Source organism: Aulonocara stuartgranti (assembly GCF_965226115.1).
Source record: "Aulonocara stuartgranti genome assembly, chromosome: 7".
In the NCBI taxonomy this organism is placed as follows: domain Eukaryota; kingdom Metazoa; phylum Chordata; class Actinopteri; order Cichliformes; family Cichlidae; genus Aulonocara; species Aulonocara stuartgranti.
Window position 1 is genome coordinate 2,582,238 of NC_138945.1, and position 11,293 is coordinate 2,593,530.

The window sequence follows — 11,293 nt, forward strand, 5'->3', positions numbered from 1 at the left end:
TTTGTTGAGCCAACTATCCCTTTAACGTTAACAAGTAATGACTTCATTAACATCTTCACAAATAAAATTTTAAGAATTAGAGAAAAAATTACCCATAATCATCTCACAGATGCAACATTTAGAGTCTTTTTCTCCAATTGATATTTCTGAGTTAGCTAATTATAGGCCAATCTCCAACCTTCCTTTCATATCAAACATCCTTGAAAGAGTAGTTGTCAAACAGCTAACAGATCATCTGCAGAGGAATGGTTTATTTGAAGAGTTTCAGTCAGGTTTCAGAGCCCATCACAGCACAGAAACAGCTTTAGTGAAGGTTACAAATGATCTTCTTATGGCCTCTGACAGTGGACTCATCTCTGTGCTTGTCCTGCTAGACCTCAGTGCAGCATTCGATACTGTCGACCATAATATCCTATTAGAGCGATTAGAACATGCTGTAGGTATTACAGGTACTGCACTGCAGTGGTTTGTATCATATCTATCTAATAGACTCCAGTTTGTTCATGTAAATGGAGAGTCCTCTTCACACACTGAGGTTAATTATGGAGTTCCACAGGGTTCAGTGCTAGGACCAATTCTGTTTACACTATACATGCTTCCCTTAGACAGTATCATTAGAAGACATAGCATACATTTACACTGCTATGCAGATGACACCCAGCTCTATCTGTCCATGAAGCCAGATAACACACACCAATGAGTTAAACTGCAGGAATGTGTTAAAGACATAAAGACCTGGATGGCTGCTAACTTTCTGCTTCTTAATTCAGATCAAACTGAGGTTATTGTACTCGGCCCTGAAAAGCTTAGAAATATGGTATCTAACCAGATTCCTACTCTGGATGGCATTACCTTGGCCTCCAGTAACACTGAGTAACCTTGGAGTCATTTTTGACCAGGACATGTCCTTCAATGCACATATTAAACAAATATGTAGGACTGCCTTCATTCATTTGTGCAACATCTCTAAAATTAGAAATATCCTGTCTCAGAGTGACGCTGAAAAACTAGTTCATGCATTTATTACTTCCAGGCTGGACTACTGTAATTCATTATTATCAGGATGTACAAAAAACTCCCTGAAAAGCCTTCAGCTGATCCAAAATGCTGCAGCAAGAGTCCTGACAGGGACTAGAAAGAGAGCAGATTTCTCCTGTTTTGGCTTCCCTTCATTGGCTTAAATAATCAGGCCCCATCTTATCTTAATGACCTTGTAGTACCATATCACCCTACTAGAGCACTTTGCTCTCACACTGCAGGCCTACTTGTTGTTCCTAGAGTATTTAAAAGTAGAATGGGAGGCAGAGCCTTCAGTTTTCAGGCCCCTCTTCTATGGAACCAGCTTCCAGTTTGGATTCAGGAGACAGACACCATCTCTACTTTCAAGATTAGGCTTCAAACTTTCTTTTGCTAAAGCATATAGTTAGGGCTGGACCAGGTGACCCTGAATCCTCAGTTATGCTGCAATAGATGTAGACTGCTGGGGGATTCCCATGATGCATTGGTTGATAGTTCTTCACTCACTATGTGTTAACACACCTCCTTGAATCATACTTGTCATTAATCTCTGTCTCTCTTCCACAGCATGTCTTTATCCTGTCATCCTTCTATTCTTATCTTACCAGTTATAAAAGTAAGTGAGGGAGTTGGACCCATTCTAGCTGTAATAAGGCAAGACTACTCACTCTGGCATCCACACCCAACACCAATATAGAATCACTATTTAAACACAGAAACAGCAGGCCCTGATGTAAGATCAAACACAGCATTTCTTACTACACAGGTAACAACATTTCTGGCAAAGCAACCTGCTGGTGGTCAAATATCTTTGTAGAAGGCAACTACAGAAGTCCTATCAAATGTTAAAGATTTCTAAAACTATTATTGGACATTTTAGAAAATATAAGTGAATACCAAGTTATTTTTGCCCTAAAGGGACTAGAGATGTATGAGTAAACGTATAAAAATATAAATGACATCAGATGCAAGAAGGAAATTGTGTATTTATTTGCATGGTGAGTTAGTCTTGGCAGAAATGCGCTCCAAAAGTAAAATAACCTTTGTGCACAGATTGAACAGAGTTGACACTGAGTTAGTTCCTGTGTAAAGAAGCCTGTTGCAGAGTTGGTGCCATATTTAAGGTAGGCCATTCTGATCCATCCAGGGTTGAACGTGATTGAGGCTTAAGACCATCTGCCTCAAAGGTTTGTTGCCGAGTCGGTGCCAAATTGAAGACAGACCAGTCTGATCCACCAAGGGCTGGAATTGATTGTTGCTTAAGATAACCTGATTCATGAGTCTGTTGCTGAATTGGTGCTAAGTTTAAAGCAGGCCATTCTGATCCACCAAGGGTTGAACGTGATTGAGGCTTAAGACCAGCTGCCTCGAAGGATTGTTGCCGGGGTGGTGCCGAATTGAAGACAGGCCATTCTGATCCACCAAGGGCTGGAATTGATTGTGGTTTAAGATAACCCGACTCATGAGTCTGTTGCTGTGTTGCTGCTGAGTTTAAGGCAGGCCATTCTGATCCAGCTATTGCTGAACTGGACTGTGGCTTAACACGACCTGGCTCAAAGGTTCGTTGCCGAGGTGGTGCCGAATTGAAGGCAGGCCATTCTGATCCAGCTATTGCTGAACTTGCTTGAGGCTTAAGATGACCTGCCTCAAAGGATTGTTGCCGGGGTGGTGCCAAGTTTAAGGAAGGCGATTCTGATCCACCAAGGGTTGAGCTTGATTGAGGCTTAAGACCATCTGCCTCAAAGGATTGTTGCCAGGGTGGTGCCGAATTGAAGACCGGCCATTCTGATCCAGCTATTGCTGAACTTGCTTGAGGCTTAAGATGACCTGCCTCAAAGGATTGTTGCCAGGGAGGTGCCAAGTTTAAGGCAGGCCATTCTGATCCACCAAGGGTTGAACTTGATTGAGGTCTAAGATAACCTGGTTCATGTGTCTGTTGCTGTGTTGCTGCAGAGTTAAAGAAAGGCCATTCTGATCCAGTTATTGGTGAACTTGACTGGGGTTTAACACGACTTGGCTCAAAAGTCTGTTGTGGTGTTGTTTCAAAGTTGAAGAAAGGCCTTTCTGTTTCATGCAGAGTGGAACTTTGTGGTTTAACATGAACTGGCTCATAAGTCTGCTCCTGTGTTTGAAAATGTAGAAAAGGTCTTTCTGATCCAGTAAGAGTTGAACTTGATTGTGTTTCGATGGAATATGGTTTATAAGCCGGTTCCTGTGTTTCTGAGTAACTACTACCAGCAGAGTTTAAGAAAGGTTGCCTTGATTGTGGCATTTCCTGCTTTATGTTACCGTAATTGACAAACTCTGTGTTCTCTGGATTTTCTTGATTTACTGAACTGTCAACATAGCTGGTCATTGGGATATTGGGATATTGAGAGACAGATGAAGAGGGAACAGATAAGTCGATTTGAAAGCCTGGTTTAGAGACAGGAGCGGTATCATTTCCACCATCATGTCCTTCATTGGCCAAATCTCCCCCTTCATGTCTGACCGAAAGATCAAAATATGGAATGCTCAGACTAAATTCGTAGCTTTTGGGTTTGGGTGACAGATATTTCTTCTGTGGTGGAGGCTGGGGTAGAACAGTCTCTTTTGGCCATTTGGTGGCAACATTAGATCGTGGCTGCAAGGGGTTTGCAGGCTTGAGGTTTGAGGCTTTTTGGTACACTATGGGATGGTTTTGTTTACAGATATGGAAAGGGGCCATCATTAAACGTCCCTGCTTTTCCAATGTTTTGTCCTGGGCACTGATGTAGTAGAAAGGATGACAGTTCTCATAGTTGTAGGCTTCTTCCTCTCCTTCACTTTGCCACACTCTCGGTTGCACAAAACTTCTGGCTATGAAAGAAAACAGGTGAAGGTTAATGTAAATATTACATTGTAATTTGTAATTTCTGCAAGATTACATGGCAAGACCACTGACCAAGATGGCTGACCAAGATGGCAGCAGCATGTCTCCTTGTTGAATGTCTGCTTTGAATTTGTTGGGTATTTTTCTGTTTTTACTATTTTAAATGGATTCTAGTGTTTTTCCAACAAGGTATTTTAAGGGTATTTTAAACTATTCTGTTAGTTCTTGGAAAGTGGCCCATTTTGGGAGCCTCTGCTACTACCAGAAACTGTCTGCACCACACCGGGGCCTGTGCTGCTGGCTGGACCTATCGACAGCACACTAAGCCATCTGCTAGCAAGCAGAAGCCAAGCAGATGCCAGAAGCCATCTGCTAGCAAGCCACCAGGACATGAGCTTCTGGCTGGAGCCTTACTTGCCATCCTAGGTCTTTGCAGCCTGATGATACATTTAATTCAGTATCAACAATAGTCGTGTGTTTTGGATAATTACTTTTTAAAATAACTTTGCTTATTGGCTGTGGGGGACTTTGGGACACTGAATTTTTCTAAGTCAAGCACATTTAACATGATCCCAGATCTATATCATCACTGCTGCTGTACATCCTGTACGATCTCCAATGTATTTGGAATAGGACACGGATTTTTCATTTGATCTACACAAAGATTTACCTCATCTTCAAAACCTTCTTGTTTTGTATGATTACAAAGTTAAGAAAAATTCTGCTTAGTTTCAACATTTCACAAGTCAAACTCAAAGTCTCAAAGCAGAGACTTCTGATTGTCTTAATACTGCTCTTATCTGGTGATGTTCAAGCTAGACCAGGCCCTGAGCTGCAATGCAGTCAAACACCATCTGAATTTAAATCCTCACCTCGGCTGAAGATTATTCATCTTAATGTGTGCAGTTTGATACCCAGGATGGATATGATCACAATTTGGGATAAATTAAGTTTCTTCCTGTTAAAAGGGAGTTTTTCTTTCCTATATGAATAAAGTTGAATTGAATCAAATTCCCTCAGTATGAAAATCAACTTTTGTTATCCCTCTACTAAAAGTGGGCGACCCAGCAGTTTTTACTAATTATAGACCAATATCTAATCTGTCCTGTGCCACAGTTCTTGAAGCTCGTGTGTGCGAGCAGTTAGTTTCTACACACCAATGCCATTTTATCTGATCAATCAGGCTTTAGAGGAAGAAAATAAATAAATCACAGTACCATCACAGCTGCAGTGAAAGTGGCAAATAATATTACTGTTGCACTTGATAAGAAACAACACTGTGCGTCCCTTTCTATTAATTTGTCAAACGTATTAGACACTGTTGATCATTGTATTTTAAAACTTAGACTCCTCCAGTCAGGACTCAGAGCAGTGGCATGGTTCTCAAACTGTCTCAGTGATATGTCTCAGTGCATTAAATCTGATGGTCTGAATTTGTTACAGTGCACAACGGAGTGCCACAGCGCTCACCTTCAAACCACATGTAGAGAATCTCGTGAAAAATCTGAAGTTAAAACAGATTTTATTTTCAAAATAAGTTTTTTTTCTTACAATATAAAGAATCTGCTTTTAAATGCAACATTTTTGCCTGTGCTGGGTTATGGAGATATCCTATACATGAATGCTTCTGCTCAATGTCTTCGAATGGTTGATAGTGAAGCATACTTCACTGAGGTTCATCACTAACCGTAAATCTCAGACTCAACACTGAGTTATACTCTCGGGTAGGATGGCCTGCTTCGGCAAGTCGGAGGAACTCTCATTTATACAGTTTTATATAACAGACATTTAACACCCTTGGCTTGGAACAAACTGCAGAACGACTGGAAAAACACTGAATTATTTCATAAAGCACTTAAGTGCTAACTAAGAATCCCTGAGGCCAAGTCCATAACATGCAATTGCTTCAATTAGATTGTCATTTTAACTGAATTTTTGTATTTTCCTTTGATTTTTAAATTTTTTTTTTCTATCTTAATTTTATTCTTTTCATTTAATTTTGCATTTGTGTTGTTGCCGTCTGTGTTTAACAGTAATTTCTGTAACTGTGACTTGTAACTTGCTGCTGCCCATCCATGGAAAAGGTTTTTAATCTCAATGGGATCTTCCTGGTTAAATAAAGGTTAGAAAGAAGTAGTAAAATTTAGACATTAAAAATCTATTTTCAACACGTCTCTAGAATCTCAACAATCTAATTTGAATTAATGGACTTCATAATTCATGATTAGCAGCACAGAAACAGTTCCCGACTGCACCCAAGTGTTGTTACGGTGTTTTGCAAATGACAACAAAGGAGCGTCGTGACGAATAAACCGGCCTGACAGTTGGCTTAAAGAAGGCTCGTCTAGTTCCCTGTGAAACAATTTAAGCAGCATAAGATGAAGCACAGGACAACTCATTTTATACCAACTGCATTTCATATAGTGTGGAGACAGCATCTAGATCCAGTACACAAGAACTCCATAGCGTGAGAATGCTGCAAACATACCCTGAACACTGTCCTGTTTTAAGACCACATACATTTGAAAAGTTAATAGCATATATTTCTTATTAGACTCAGATTGTAAAAATTACATTTCAGGACTGAAGAAGAGTGCCACCTCGAGACCCCTTTATAGACATTCCCCTGCATTTGCAAATTGTTATGGCTCTTTGTTGATTTGTGCAGGGTTGGAAAAAAAAAAAGAAACAGGACATAGGTCAGATTTCTTATGGAGATTTCTTACATCACTATACATATTAAAGCACACTTTAATAACCGCGGTTTGGTTGAGAGCTGCTAGAATATTCTAGAATTTTAGAGCCATCTTGTGCCTGTAAGTCTGCAGATGAAGCCAACGTGAATGAAGCAGTGCAGTTTCCCTAAAACACCACCCTGAATTGTCAGTGCTGTGTATCAGATCGTAGGCCTAGTGTTTGGTCTCACTTTAATTAGGGGAGCTGGTAAATTGTTGCTAACGAATCAAAGCTTAACAGGGTTTAATTTGCAGGACTCTTCAGTTATAGTAACACAGGTATTTTAACAAAGGCCCATTCTCTTGTTTACAAGAAGAGTTTTAGCCCCATTTCCAAACAGCAGGAGGTGAGTCAGGCTTACCTCTTGGAAAAGCTGAGGAGTAGTTCACCTCACTCAACAAACAGACCAGCAATAATCTGTTAAACAGTTACAAATACACAGTCAAGGTAGACCCAGACAAACATAGACTCAAGTAAATAAAATGGACCTAATAAAACCCATTTGGTTTCATATTTAATGTGTTACCTTGCAATTAGGAAGCCAGCAGCCATGACTGCTGCAGTCGCTGTGTCCTCACAGCTGCGAGCGCTGAGCTGGACTGTGCAGCACAGCTGCCCTGTCAGCCGTGGATCCAGAAAGCCCAACTTCCAGCTCCTCCAACCAAACACCCACGAGACTCAAAGTCGAGCATCCAAGCCACGCGGCTGTCTGTGTGTGTCTTTTCCATCTTCCTAATGAAAAGTTGGGCTGAAGCAAACTCTGCCTCACACAGGTGCAAACACTTGATGTGATTGGCCTGGCTGAGACGTTAGAATGATTGAATCTATGCCCCAGAGAGGATGTGGACAATAAGAACACATTTGATTTCAACTTCTGACCTGATTGTCTAAGTGCAGAGCTGTATTATAGTGGGGTTTTCTTTCTTTTATAATTTTATACACCTTGCACACATTTTTTTAAAGGCCTTGTATTGACATCAGGAGCCACAGTAAAAAACAATGATCCCATATTGAAGATAAATGTAGCCTCTGTGATGTCCCCCAACCCGTCTTGAACCCTTAAGTTCAGTATTTCTCACGACCAGCTCTTGGTGTTTGGAAACTGAACGTGATCAGTGAGGGTTGGATCTGGCTGATTCACTGCTCACTCACGTGGTTGAGAAACCTGAAGGGTTGGTTTCTCATAAATCTTTAAATAATGTGATTATCTTTATGACATTTACATATAAAAACTGCTAGTCATGCTTCACGCTGAAGTAGGAAAACACAAATAAAGGGAGTAAAAGTTTTTCAGTGTCAGGTAATTTCAAATGCAGCGTTTCTGTCAGCTCAACAAACATCAGCAAACACAGTGAGACTGTGACACAGCGTGCTGCAGCTGAAGGCCCAGCTGTTGTATTTCACAGGGAGACAAAAGAAAGAGAGCTAACTTCACTCACAGATGGAGAAAGATAAGAAAGACAGGACAGGAGAGGAAGAAGAGATGTTATCATTAACCTCTGCTCAGTGGGATTTGATCAACTGCAAATGTAAAGCCTCGTGGTTTTCAATGAGATACCGATCTGTACATGTGACATCGTGTTTCTTCATGCTGTGAAACGTGCGGAAAAACAAACTGTCAGTGTAGAGGATGGAATAGTACAACTCATAAAACACCTGCTGACATCTTGTTAAATTCGGTTGTGTAAATCCACAAAGAGCAGTAAACCTCAGAGCAGCAGTAGCCCAGATCAGCTGATCACAGCCTGTACACAAAGAACATCTTATTTTTCTTTCATTTTCCTTCTTTAACTCGTTTTCTACTTGGCTCAAAAGTCTATTGCAGTGTGGTTTCACAGTTGAAGAAAGGCCTTCTGTTTCATGCAGAGTGGGACTTTGTGGTTTTACATGACCTGGCTCATGAGTCTGCTCCTGTGTTTCGGAGGCACTAGTTCAAGAAGGGTTGCCTTGATCCAATCATATCTGTACTGATGAAGAGGGAACAGATAAGTCGGTTTGACCTGGTTTGGGGACAGCAGGAGCATTTCTCCAGTGCCTTCAACACCATTCTTCCCTCGGTTCTGAAGGACAAGCTGGAGAACTCTGGAGTGGACCATCACCTCACTACCTGGATCCTGGACTACCTCACCGACCGACCACAGTATGTGAGGACTCAGGGCTGTGTGTCGGACAGGGTCGTCTGCAGTACGGGGGCCCCACAGGGAACGGTTCTGGCTCCGTTCCTCTTCACCATCTACACTGCAGACTTCTCCCACAATTCCACCCAGTGCTTCCTGCAGAAGTTCTCTGATGACTCTGCAATAGTCGGCCTCATCACTGATGGGGACGACAAGGAGTACAGAGGACTGACTCAAGACTTTGTGGACTGGTGCCAGCTGAACTACCTCCAGATCAACGACAGTAAAACCAAGGAACTGGTGGTAGACTTCCGCAGGCACAAGCATTCTCCACTGCAACCACTGAACATCCAGGGTATGGACATTGAGGCTGTGGACAGCTACAGGTACCTTGGTGTTCATCTGAACAACAGACTGGACTGGACTCATAACTCAGACGCCCTCTACAGGAAAGGGCAGAGCAGGTTGTACCTGCTGCGGAGACTCAGGTCGTTTGGGGTGGAGGGCCCACTCCTGAAGACCTTCTATGACTCTGTGGTGGCTTCTGCTATCTTTTATGGTGTGGTCTGCTGGGGCGGCAGCATCTCTGCTGGGGACAGGAAGAGACTGAACAGGGTGATCCGAAGGGCCAGCTCTGTTCTAGGATGCCCTCTGGACCCAGTGGAGGTGGTGAGTGACAGGAGAACGGCGGCTAAGCTGTCATCCCTGTTGGACAACGTCTCCCACCCCATGCAGCAGACTGTGACAGCACTGAGCAGCTCCTTCAGTGGGAGACTGCGGCACCCACGGTGTGGGACGGAGAGATTTCGCAGGTCTTTCCTCCCCACTGCTGTCAGACTCCATAATAAAGACTTTAACTGATCAAGCACACACATCCATACATATGCAATAACACTAAGTGCAATAATCCTTTCTGGCATCGTTGTATTTTTACTCAGTTGTATATAGCATTCGTATTCTATTTTTATCTTATTGTATATTTTTATTCTATTTTATTCTACTGTATATAGTATTTTATTTTATTCTATTCTGTACAGTTGTGTACTGTATTTATTCTTATTGTATTCTAATTTTTGCCTCATAACTTTTGCACTGTCCACTTCCTGCTGTGACAAAACAAATTTCCCACGTGTGGGACTAATAAAGGTTATCTTATCTTATCTTATCATTTCCACCATCACGTCCTTCACTGGACAAATCCCCCTCTTCATTTCTGACCAAAAGATCAAAATAAGGAATTCTCAGACCAAATTCATAGCTTTTGGGCTTTGGGGATTGATATTTCTTCTGTGGTGGAGGCTGGAGTAGAACAGTCTCCTTTGGCCATTTGGTGGCAACATTAGATCGTGGCTGCAGTTAGAACAAAACAGTCAAGCTAAACAACTTTATTGATCTACAGTCCAAAACCAACATGAAAGAAGTGAACAGTAGTGAATGGAAGTTTTTCCTAAGTTCATTGTTAATTTGTTTGCTTTATAGCAGCTATAATCCTCTATAGCAAGAGATGAAAAATAATATTTATGGATGCTGTGGCCTTCAAGAGCAATCATGAGGGGAAATGTGTATAAAAGTCTTGCCATTCTCTTCTCTCTGCATTTAAAAGCTTCTCTGACACTGAGACACACCCACACACTGGTGGGAGGAGCCTCTTGTACCACTGAGGTTCAGATGTCATCAGCTTAATAAAATACTGTTTCAGTTGTTGGCTGAGATGTGGAAACCTTTGAAACAACCCATTGTAGACTACTGGCGTCAGTGCACCAAGCCATAAGAGCCCCACTGCTTTTTTTTTTTTGATGTTCCAGGTAGATCTCACATTCTGGAGAAACCTGCTGCTCTCTGCAAAACAGAGCACCAACATACAATTCAATTTCTGCTCACCAGTTCCTTCAAACACATGTTTTAGGCGATTGCTCTTGCAGAGCACGTACCTGTCACCTAGTGGACGTTCATTGTGCCAGTGCACTGCTGCATTTTTCTAGTCTGTTGCACATTTCCTTTATGCTGTGATGCGTCACTGCTGTGCTTCAACCTCTTTAAAGAAACTTATTTGAATAATGATGGACTTTGTGTTTTGTGCATTGCTATTGACTTTTGCAAACCTTGGAGGTTCAGCTTTTAACAAAACCCTCAAACACATCTTTACAGATGTTCTGCCACTCCCCCTACCATCAGCCCCACTGTCAGCCAGCACAGAATACTTGAAGTAGAACCATTTTACAGTTCTTCCACAATGATGCACTGGATTAAGGAGTAGCAATATTAAAATCTTATGACAGGCACTCGACTAAAGTTCCAAAACCATTTCAAGTTTGTATGCAAGCAACTACTGAAGGATGGAACGTCTGATTCACTCTCGGGGACTTTTAAATGGCAGCTCTAGTGAAAGTGAGGGCTAGAGTTGGCTCAAAGACGGGACACTTGATTTTGTGTCAAGCCTGCGATAATTGTGAAATACTGGGCTCAGTTGCATCTCTAGATGCAGTTCAAAATGTACATCACCCAAATATTTAGTGAGCTGCAGAGTCAGTGGCTTTTAATATTCGGGCATAGACTTGTTGCTTCTTGCTTG

The 11,293-nt window shown here is 41.8% G+C and overlaps 1 long non-coding RNA gene across 1 annotated transcript; it reads right to left on the bottom strand.

The window, feature by feature from the left end:
* Window positions 1-1,998: 1,998 nt before the first annotated feature.
* On the bottom strand, window positions 1,999-7,388 carry LOC309712069. The gene is made up of 3 exons (XR_014278176.1): window positions 7,131-7,388; window positions 6,966-7,021; window positions 1,999-3,855 (listed from the first exon to the last, which is right to left on the bottom strand). It is a non-coding gene; the product is annotated as an uncharacterized lncRNA (long non-coding RNA).
* Window positions 7,389-11,293: the final 3,905 nt, after the last annotated feature.